Genomic DNA, 12,672 nt, shown 5'->3' on the forward strand with positions numbered 1-12,672 from the left:
TTGTTTTCTTCATGTGTTCAGCACTTATTCCCTGTGTCATTTCACTTTATTTATTATGACTCAACTTGTAAACTTAAATGTTCTGATTTCTTTGTATAAATTCAATATTTGGCTTGATGGCTACATCTGGTGGAAATTTTGTGTCAATAGCCCACTTAGAAATCCCCTTACTGATAAAAATGCTGATGTGTCAAATACTTATTTTCACCGCTGTATGTGGTTTTGGGACCCAATTTTGTACCATATTTGTGTAAAGTTCATTGAAACCTATATACTCAGCAGGTATTTTAGTAAATATTATACATTATGTAAACAAGCCTGTATTGAATTTCAGCTCTGGCAAAGTTTGACACTGCAGTATGAATTCTGCTGCGTCTGCTATAGACAGACAGAAAGATGGATTGCCTGCAGAGAGTCGGGAGCTCTGGTACAGAATAGGCCTGCACAGTGTTCACACGTGCTTGGAGTCTAGTTAAATTTAGTTACAATTTAAACATTTTGATATTTGTAAAATCAGATTATTTTCTTAAACAGTGCTTAGCTTGGAATATTTAAATGCAGTCTGAATGTCTGATGTGAAAAAGAAATTTGTCTAGAAACCAGTCAGAGTCATTGATATATCATAGGCATTCTGTAGAGATGTCTGATTTGCGTAACGTCCGGTTCTTTGTAAAGAATCAGATAAACCAGTTGGCAAGCTGGACTGAACAGTCAGTTTATGAATCATTAGGACATGTCTGACTTATAATGAAGCAAATGTGCTGATGTGTTTCCTTTAGTAGTTAATTAAAAAGCCAATTTGCCACTGCAGACTGTTGGACATTTCTTCTACCTATATTGAAAGCCTGGAGACTTTTCACATCATGTAGCAGAATGTGCACTGAATCTATAGTGCAGTCTGGTCTGTTATTTATGTGGCCCTTTAGGTCTCGTGGGACACCTGAATTCTTTATCAGCTGCTTTGTCTTATTGATGTTCAGCCGCAGGTGGATTCTCAGCAGCACATGAAAGGTTCCTCCTGAAGTTAAATTTTATTTATCGATTGAATGCCGCAGTGACAATCAACCAAAGTAAACTTTTGCCGTTTTTGCAGGTAAGCTAAGTCCATGTTGAGTATCAGAGGGTTTTAACCTATTTGAAATTTAAAAAATATATAAAATAAAATAAGAGCAGTATCTCTGTTGTTTACTTGTCCACATGTCTAAGGTTGCTGAGCTGTGGTGTAGATGGTGGATAAACACAGCACAGGTCTAGGTGTGCCACAGTTTTATTGTAACACAAAGTTTTGAAGCTACAAAAAAGAAAATCCACAGTGTAGCACAGTAAGAGTATTGATGAAGTGTTATTCTCGACTGACTGAACTGAGGTAAAATCCTAGACTTTCAGTCAGATAGCAGCATCACTTCAGCACTCAGTCACATTTATCGGCCTTTTGTCAGCAATGTGTTAGATGAACTGTAGGAGAGAGATGACTGTGTGGACAGATTATAAAAACATAGCGGGCCGGTTTCCAGGACAGGTCTTATCCTAGTCTCAGACTAAAATGCATGTTTGAGCTAATACTTAATTAATCTAAGTATTAATCTAAACCATGTCCAGGAAAACTGCCCCAGAGAGATCAAACGCATATTTGTTTGCCAAATTCCCAAATGAAAAAGCATTTCATGAAAAAGCTGACTAGCTGTTGTTGTTGTGCTTCATTGGTAGAGGACTGGATTTGCAGTTTAAACAACCAGTATTTACATGATAAAGTGAAGAGGTACATATTCAGTGATAAAGTTACTTAGATGCCAATGATGTTGGTCAGCCCTGATTTGTTTCTAAAGTTTGTTTTGAATTTTAAATATCGCATAAAAAGATCTCTCAGCTTTCGTATCATTATTATTAATGCATTATAAATATTGTAGTCTCAAAAAGTGATTTTTACTCTTTTTTTACTCTCCAAACCGTACATCACTTAATTAGTAACTGTGTTATACCAGCTAGAAGGCAACAGTCACGCCAATAAAACTAGGTGAAAAAGTTTAAACCTACAAATGGTTTAAATGAAACAATTTGATTGGCAGATAAATCTGACAGTAGATGCTAAACTCATACTTCACATGTAAACAATAAGGAATAATCTATATAGTATACAGTAATATAAACAAATTTAGCTTGATCTCATTTTCAAGTTTAATTACAGTACAATACAACAAAATACAATAAAGACAAAAAATATTTAGCCTACATATTATTGTAAAATATTATTACATATAAATTCTTTGAACTGTAACATTCTATAAAATATATGTAAATATTTAGGGACAGGGTTTAGATTACTCCAGGACTAGGTTTATTTATATTAGGACATTAAAGCAGTTTTTACAAACAAATCTTACAAAAAACAATACTGGGGTGCATCTTAAGTCAAAACAATGGCAGTGATATTTGTTAACATATGTCAGTACAAGGTGTTTTTAAATTAAGGCAGCTCAAACATGCATTTTGGTCTGGAGATAAACCCTGTCCGGGAAACTGTCCCATAGAGTAATTTCATTATTTCAATTATACTATAGAGTAGTATTACATCCTTCATATCTCCAAAGAGTCTTTAATTTTATCAGATTTATAAAAGACAGATTACCCTCTAGCAAATGTTTCCGGAAAAACACGACCCCAACCGCTCCTCCCACCACCCCGGGGCATGCCGCGGAAGGAGTGAGTCACGAGCAAGCAACACACAACACACAAACCCACTCGCTCCAGATAACTTATGATTCACTATATGTTTGTGTTGTTTACATTATATGCACTTACGCTTTAATTTCCATCCTAACACAAAAGTCTTACTCATCGCTGCAGCTCATGACCCGGTTTGGACATTTCAACGAAATCCAGTGCTAAACAAACTCTATTCATTGTTTTCATAAGGCTGGCTTACTTGGAAAGCTGAATACGGCTTTCTTCTCCTTGCATCCAAAAACACACTTCTTCTTTCGTGTAATTGTTTAGTCTTGATATAAAAACATAGCTGTCGTGAATTAATGCCTGTGACTTCTAGGTCCTTGTCATTCTCACTCTTAAGCTGACTGATGTGTGGCCATAAAATGAATATGATAAGTAACGTCTACCCATGTTTGAAAAGAAACTTGTAGAAAAAGGAGGCCCAGAAATACTTCATCACAAGCTCAACTGATTTTGACACTTTGTATTTGTTTAGCATGAAGATTACAACTCTTTAACTGTGTCAGTTAAAGTCAGAATGCATGAAATTTCATTAAACCTCCCCTTTAATGAGTTTTTTAATGAACTGCTGGGGTATAGAAAAGAGGGCCGTAAAGATCCTTAAATTATTCTTCTGAGTGTGTGACAACGTAAATTTTAATATTTGGTTAAATTGTTTCATTCAAAATATAATGTAATGCAAAGTAATATAATGTAATATGTTAATTGTCACAGCAATAAAATGAAAATATATGTATTGTAATAGATGTGAGAGATGTAAGCAAGCCAGATGTGTTTGTACCATAAATGCTATGAAGCTTTATATTAATCTGATTTGATATTTAATACAACTCTGCTCTGGTTGTGAGTTTATTTTGAGAACTGACACATGGACACTTGGCGGGTGTTTGTACGCTGCTTTGATGCATTATTGATGCAGTCAGCAGGTAGCAAGAGACAAACAAGTGTGAATTGGCTATGTTTAAAAATCCATCAATGCTGCATTTGGATTAATGGCACAATTGCGGTCTGAAATGTTCCTGCAGACTCAGTACTACATTGCTGTGCTGCTCTCCAAACAGATATATTGACATCATTCATAGACGCTTTTACCAGCTCATGTACTCCCTTATGTGCAGTACTGTGCAAAGTTTAACAATTATTTTGTTTTCTTGGTTTAGAGGTATATATGAAGAGTTTGGTTCCAAAACGCAATAAATCCATTTTGACAAATTTTGTTAAAAACGTGTTTTCTATACCAAGAAAGTGACAAGATGAAAAACAATGTTTTCTATTACAACCTTTCACATAGCATCTTTAGCTTATAAAGACATAGAAAATTCTAATCCATAACTTGGTTTTCAAAGATTTATTATAAAAACAAAATTTTTTCCTCAAAATACAATAAATCCATGACAGTTTTTTTCTTCAAAATGCTATAAATCTATTGAATCAATATATAAATGTGCATTCATCTTTGCCATGTTTAGGGTTGCCAACTTTCTCACTCTGAAATACGGGACAAAATGTGGCCTGTCACAGCAGTGCGTATATGGTTTTGTATACAGTGTATTTAAGCCATTTGTCAAAATAATAGCTAATCTCCTAATTAAATATTAATGTATAACTCTTATGCCCTGGGAACATACATGTTAGGTTTATTAATAGTTTGTATATTTACAGCAGGTATAACCGTGATTGGATAAAATGTGTCCTGATCAGCACTGCTGCTGCTTGTGGCACCGCAAGGACTGACAGTGGATGACATCAAAGTACCGCAAGAGCATTTCGAAAGTGGCTTCTGTAGGATTTCTCAAATCCCTCTCGCAGGATTTTGATGTTATCTGCCTGTCGTTGTGGCACCACATGAAGTTGAAGCTTGTTGTATCAGTCACTGGTTAGATCAAGCGAGCAGTCAAAAAACGGGACGCAGGACGTCCCAGACGGGACAAATAAATTAGGTTTAAAATACGGGACGTCCCGGCTAATCCGGGACAGTTGGCATCCCTAGCCATGTTATATTCATTTAGTTGAACAGTGGTATACACTGTAAGCCACTATCCTTAATTACTGATAAAGGACTCACACTACAGGATAATCGTGCTGAATTTACTCAGATTTTTCCCTCCCGAGAATCAGAGTGAACATTGGGTCATGGACCTCGATTGGTTCTGAAGTTCAGCTTTAAACTTTAAACATTTAAAAATCAAATCTTACACCTCTAGCTCGCCAGCAAATCGGGGCAGTCCTGATCATATCAAACATGTTTGGCGGATGATTACATCATTACTTTTAAAAAAGCCAATGAGAGACAGAGCTGAATGACAGACCTTTTAAAACACCAGCGAAAAAAGCTGCTGTATGGTCCGGTGAATAGCAGAGGTATAGAAACAGCTTGTTAAGGTGAGGAAACAACATCACTGCTTGAATAACGTATCCGTGATAACATATCACCATCATTGGCAGAAAAACAAGAGCTGAGGAGAAATCGCTTCGGTTTTAAACACACCAGGTGAGAGCAGAAAGCTGCTATTGAACTAGCTAATGAATGTAAACATTAAAATAATAATAATATATCTCTATACGTTTACTTCCATTTCATTGTGTGGTGCTGTTAAGTTGTTAAGTTCAATTACCTATTTTTTCACATGCTTGCAGAGAATGGTTTACCAAAACTAAGTTACTGGGTTGATCTTTTTCACTTTTTCTAGGTGGGTACAAGCACTGAGGAACCAATTATAGCACTTAAACATGAAAAAAGTCAGATTGCATGATGTGTCCCCTTTAATAATCCTGTATTTTTTAAATGCATCATAATTTTCAAATCTTGTAGTGTGAGCATGTTTAAGAATTAAGTAAGGAATAATTGACGACAGGCCATTGAATGATAAGAAAATCGTGCCGTTACACTGCGGGACCGGAGTCAATTATTCCTCTTATACCACGGTTACCACAAACATTGTTCTGGTGCCTATGTTTAAGACATTTGACAAGTAAGGTGTGCTGTTATCAGAAATTAATGCATACCCACAGAAAATTTCTCAGCCAATCAGAATACAGCATTCAACAGACCAGTGGTATAAGAGAATATATCTGACAAGATTCATCTTATGCGTGTGTGCTGCAACCAGATTTCACAGTCTGTGTGAGTCTGGGATTAGTTAACAATGCTAGTCTAATCAATCAGCTTTAAATTAAAAGTAGAATGACTTTCATGTTACTAAACAAATCAAAGTAACACAAGTGTGTGGCCCTCTACTGGAAGGGGCCTATGGGCTCAAGCTCAGTCTAACCCGTAAGTGCACTCATCTACTTACTGTCTGGCTGTTTTAACCACAGTTGTCAATCATTTGAGACATGATGATACACAAAGCAAAATACACTGCTTATATTGTTTAGTCAAGCGAACCTGATGTAATGCATAAACACAGGATATAAACATATACTAGCATAATTTATTAAGCCAAATCACTGTCTTAAGCCAAAAGACCTGGCTTGGCCTTTTCACCCCCTTAAATCGTTCCTATTCATCAGATTTTGTATAAGAACTTTCTTAAGACTTTTTGCACTATTGTCAGACTTTTAAAGAGTTTGAACAAAAGCTGACAATGGCAAAAAATTGACTTTGTTCATGCACAAATTGATCAAGGCACATTTAAAATTCCTAAAGCGTGTTTGTTTCACTTACCTTTGTACAAATCATCAGGTACTATTTGTTTTCATCTATACTTTCATACTACAAAGAAATCAAATCATTACCTTCAGAAATTCCCATATTTATTGATTTGACTTTGTGACTTTAAAAAATGAACTTAATAAATCAATGAATTGAAAACTAAACCAGTGCATTTATACCAGTTATCCCTCTAAACAAAGTAGAAATCATTTACATGACACACACAAAAAATGGCACAAAAGCTGTCACTGAGTACAGATATGTAGACTGCCCTACAAAGCCAAAGTGCAGTAACTACGCATTTGGTCAAAATTGAGTTAAGGGTTGAAATGGGCTTTATGAGATCTGTTTTGTCTTGTGACAAAGTCTCCATTTCATAGAAACGTGTGTGCCAAAATTGCAATAACATGTTTGACTGGCTGGTGTAAAAACTTTAAGGGCATTTTTCTCTGTTTCAGTGTTTTCGTAGTTACTGCACTTAGCCTTTGTAGGGCAGTATACATTTGGTACCAATATTGAGGATCTAACTTTTTTAAAGCATACCTTCCCAAGTGACAGTTTTTGTTCATTTTTCTGATATATCCAAGCATTGCAATACTGACACACAGCAACAACTACAGTGGTGCAGCGTGCAAATGGTAATACAGTATGTTTACTGAAATAAAATCTCATATTTGACCCATGAGGGGGTTGAGCGGAGTGAGGAACTATGTGGTATGAATGCTATAAAAACAAGGTGCTAAACTTCAGTAAAAAGCTACATGGCTATTAAAGAACAATGAATACACAGGTTATTCATATTTCAGTTGCATTGCTCTTACATCACTTGTGGCTCATAAGTGAGGAAAGATTAATTTTTAAACAGTTGGCAGTGACCTAATGGTTAGAGAGTCAGACTTGTAACCTGAAGGTTGCTGGTTTGATTCTCATTGCTGGCAGGAAGTGAATGACTGAGGTGCTCTTGAGCAAGCCATCTTTTCTCCAGTTGCTATTGGGCACTGAATGACTGACTACTGATCCGTGTGCGTGTGTGTGTGTGTGTGTGTGTGTGTGTGTGTGTGTGTGTTCACTACTCACTAGAAAAGGGGTCTCCAACCTTTTTGTGAGCAAGGGCACAATAGATAAAACAATCTGGAGAGCTACTCTTGATATAGTCTACTTAAAACTTCTTTGTTTTACTTGCTGGTTTTATTTTATTTGTTTATATGTATTTTATCACTGTGTAAAAATATAAAAATATGTAATAAATAAATATTTGAATTGAGGCTATTAATAGATGGTGCTTTGGCAGGCATCTCACAGACTCTGTGTGGGCACCATGTTGGAGACCACTGCATTAGATATTTGCAAAGATCACATTCTGAGTATACCTACCACACACCTAAATGAATAAACACTGTATTTAAGAAGAGCTAAAAGTTGTTTCACATCTTCAATTTAAAGGATATGTGTGCAGCAACTGTGTGTCATACAAATCTTCATTTTGTGTTATGGATGGATACAAGCAAGAATGATTTTGCTCACTAGATTTTGAGTTAATTTGTGTCTGATCTGAGATATAGTTAAGTGCTTTTGACGTTGTGTCGCTTTTAAAAGTCTTCCTCGTTACAGTAATGAAGCCTTACATTAAAAACCTTATGCATTGTATTTTTTGAGCAGATCACTCTGCCAGTGTCTTTTGCGATCAGGGAAGAGTTTGGGAATGCGTATCTTCCTAAAATCCTCAATGCATTTCTTCAGCTCTTCCTCCATCAGCTTTTTCTCGTCTTCTTCAGGGTCCCTGCTCAGCGGCCCTCCGTTCTCTCTTGTAATGGATGCGGTGGTAGAGACTGTGGTGGTGTTGGTTGGTCGGGGTATCATTTTGAGAGGCAGGGTGGTGGGCCGTGCGGGGCTGATGATGGACGGTGGAGGGGTGCTCAGCTCTGGAGGCAGAGGCAGTTCGGGACTGTTTACAGGTGTGGATGCAGGTGGAAGGGGGTCTGGTAGATATCCATTTTCTTGATCCAGGGGAAAGTTACTGTCATCCTGGCTATTAATGGAAGTTGTATGTGGGTTATTTACTGGTTCCTCCAGTGCACTGTCAGTAGCTTGATTATTTGCGCAGGGCGGCACAGATGCTTTGCTTCCTGTCAACAGAAAACAGAAAACAATTAATTTTGAATATTCATCCTCATCAAATGTTTATACTTCCTTATAAGACATAACAAATGTTTTGCTTTATAAACACATTTTTACGTTATGGATACATAGTTCAAAATATTTGCACATTATATCAGAGCCACGATCTCAGTTCAATCTTAAAGAGCTTTGTAATTCCTTAGAGTATTAAATCTTGACTACTGCTCTCAGGCCCTCATAAACAAACTAATCAACAACAGTTTTTTGGTAAACATTTGAGCAGAACCAACACCAAACCAGTAGACTTAAACCATGCAGTGTCCAAAAACAGCGGCTGGCCTGATCTAACCTGTCTTTTTAACATGAAACACAATGGTCAATGTGACTTCACAGAGAATATCCAATCATATTATACCCCTTTCTGCTTAGAAAAAATATTTCAATACTTTAATGGATAGTTCACCCAAAAATAAAAATTCACTCAGTATTTTTAACCTGCATGTTGTTTAAAACCTGTGTAAAACTCTTTCATCTGTAAAACACAAATAAAGGATATTTTGAGAAATGTCTCATAGGTTTTGTGTTCATGAAGTACAGCAAAGGACAGCCCAGTCTCATGAAATTTCATTATATAGTCACATCATTTTTTTATTATTTTTTTTTTTAGATATTATCAGAAATTTCACACAAAAACCTGAATTCCTGTTTTTGTGTGATTATCACCTATTAGTTACTCAACTGTTTTGTGCTATTTTCTTACCATTGTCGCTTCAGTTTAGGGTTAGATTTACATAAAATGACATCAACATAAATACATGGGCATATTCTGGGGTCACATGCAAAAAAATGACTGACTGATCATAGTTGGCACTACAGCAATGGCAAACGAGTTGATGCTCATAACTCCCACAATTCGAGTCGAAATGTCAAACTTTAAATCACTGGAATCGTTGGCTTTCATTTTCGTCATGAAAAAATGTTCAGTGAACTATCCCTTTAAGGGTAAGTCGCTTTGGATAGAAGCGTCTGCCAAATGCATTAATACTGTATATCCTGATCCTTTGATGATGTTTAAAGAATGTATACAATTAAAATAATATTTCCAATGATGATAATTTTCATAAAATGATAAGACATATTTATGACAAGTTATGATGCAATCTCGAAGAGTTATATCTTCAAATTTGAATAAAATAAAGAAATTGTGGCTTGTTTATATGATTCAAACTTACAAGCCGCCAAACGACATCATAGAGACATGCTGGTTGGTTTATATAATTCATACTGGGTGTAAAGACCCTAAATCGCTTGAACCCCGTTATACGCTGCTTGCAGCTATATTATTTATTTATGTTTTAAATATTTAGAATATTATGTTTTTTCTTACATTCCAATTTCATATTAATATTTTTTATATTTTTTATCTTAATATTCTTAAAAATCAAAGTTGTGTTCTTAGAAAGGATGTTATTATTTTATTTTATTGTCATATAATCAGTAACATAAAATGGTCTTAAAAGACAATACTATCAACTATCGTCATTATTTCTGGGGCAATTAACCAAATAATGAAAAGTAGCTATCGTGACAGGCGTAATCTGTAGCTAACTCACAACGGTTTTCGCGAGAGAGTCTTTTCTCACCGGATCTTGCGCATCATACTACGCATAATGTGCATTGGACATAGTTATTATAGTTTATAAAGTTTTAAATATGGATATTTTTCTTACAAAATCCCATTGATTACTCTCAGAAAGCCTTTATCTACCCTCCTGGAGCCGTGTGGATTACTTCTGTAAATGATGGATGCACTTTCTTTGGGCTAAAAAAGTTGTGAACCCCAGAACATTTTCTAAAATAATTGAAATTGTGTTTGTCTGAAAGATGATGGGCATATGTATCTCAGAAGGCTTTATGGTGAGTAAATCATGTGGTAATTTCGTTTTTAAAGTGTGTTTGAGCTACATTTCCTTTCCAGTAAATGTTTTAAAATGGTGTTGTGCAACATTAAGTTGTTTATTTTGTTATGTGTTTAGATGTTTTTGGGTCAAGTTACTTCATAAATTCCTGTCATGTAAGGACGATGTAAAACAGCTGATCCTGGCTGCGTGGTGTTTATTTAGAAAAGATATGGAGCGGGTTGGGAATTACATGGAAGAGCTCTCTGGGGTAATGCTGCCAAATCTGTTTCCTGCTCCAAATGTTTGTTTTCAGTGAAAAGTGCGAGGAATGCTGGATGTGTTTGCTGTTGAAAAAATGCCTCTGGCTTTCATTTGTGTTAAAGCTCTCGCACATTCAGCCACGGGCACTGAATCCTGCTTACATAATGACTAGAAAGACCTCTGTCTCATGAACACATCAATAAAGCTGGCCTCCTGGATGCTATCCATTCATATTTGAATGTGTGTGCACAGAAATAAATACTCAAAGAATGTGTTTTCTGTGAGATTTCATGGGAGAATTTGTCAGAGCTGAATGACATTAAATGTGTCTCTCATAAGCATCTCTTATAAATCCCTTAATGGATTATAAATATAGAGCCACTGCCTTCGTTCAATGTGTGAACATTTAAAGCATCACTCTTTAAAGTCATAAGAGAGTCTGAATTGGTGTGGGTGAACATTGGTAGAAAATTCCTGACCAGTTGTCTCAATAAAAGCAATAAGCATCTCCCACCTTCTTCATAATTATATTGACTATAATGGCTCTGTAATTTATTTTTTTTTTGCTATTATTTATCTTGACAAGACATGAATTCCTACAACTTATAAAATGAAGTTGACTTATTTCAACTATGTTTTTTAAGTTATAACAACTCACCTCTAGTCAAGGTAAATAAGTTAGTTAAAATTACTTATAAGAGTTGCAGAAAGCAGAAAGCAAATAAACAAACAAACATTTAAGAAAACAAAAATAAAACAACAACAATGATATATTAAATAATTCAATTGTAAGATATGTCCACATTATGGCAGTATTTTTGGCAGTAATTTCATTGATGTGCTGTGTATTTTTAACGTGATCTCATGAGAATATGTGTGTATTTTTACATGGTTGCACCACACGTACATTCAATTATGTTTTAATACACACTGAAACGTATCATATCGACATGTTTACATGACTAATACTTAGTGCTGGGCAAAGATTAATCACATACAAAATAAAAGTAACCACATTCAACACACATACATACATACATTTGAGAATGTTAGAATATATATATATATATATATATATATATATATGTAATCGCGATTAATCTTTTCCCAGCACTAGTTATTATATGTATTAATAGATTTACAGATGTACAAATGTCTATGTATTCTTATCCATAAATTCAAAAACAATCGTGGGTATAGGCGTTTCTTACTCATATTAACGAGTTTTCAGTTGAATTTTCTGACTTATTTCTTTAAGCCAGTTTACTCATTGACCCAATGTTCATGACTTTCAGAGAATTACACAATATTAAACAAGACTACAAACCTTAAAATGAATAACATTTCTCTAATCATTTAACCATTTTGCAATATTTATTTTGTTTGCCATGACACACAAAAGGCGTTTTCTCCTATGCAGTCTTCTCCGCTGCAACAATAATTACACCAACACACAACATAAATTCACAAAAAAAGTTATATTTATTCATTCGCTGTAATCTACATCTTTCAAATGTATACGATTGTGAGGAAAAGATCCAAATTTATCCCTTTATCCAGCAATCTTGATCCCAGCTCTCATCAGCGACTGTAGACGTCAAATCTTGTGTTTGTTATGAATTTAAAATCAAATATTGCGCCTCAAGAAGCTTTCTTCCCAACCCACTAGTCCGTGTGGCTGGGTTGGGATTTTTTCAAGCCTTTGACAAAGAGATTTATATATTTGTTTGTTTAATACGGAGAATGCAGAATAACATTGCTACAATTTCAAGTAGCAGATGCAATACATGCAGGCTTTTAGCCAATGGCTTATTTGCAGTTATAGTTAAACTTTGCTCATTACTGTTCACAAAGCAACAACAGTTTTCTTTTTCCATTTTGTTTTTATGTGAGACTGCTGCGTAGCATTATAATTATACAAATTAAATTTTTCTGCACATTATTACACCTCTCATAATATAGGGCCACAAACATTTAACTTACCAGTAAAGACATTCAGTATTTTCATTT

The sequence above is a fragment of the Misgurnus anguillicaudatus genome, chromosome 16 (assembly GCF_027580225.2).
Source record: "Misgurnus anguillicaudatus chromosome 16, ASM2758022v2, whole genome shotgun sequence".
In the NCBI taxonomy this organism is placed as follows: domain Eukaryota; kingdom Metazoa; phylum Chordata; class Actinopteri; order Cypriniformes; family Cobitidae; genus Misgurnus; species Misgurnus anguillicaudatus.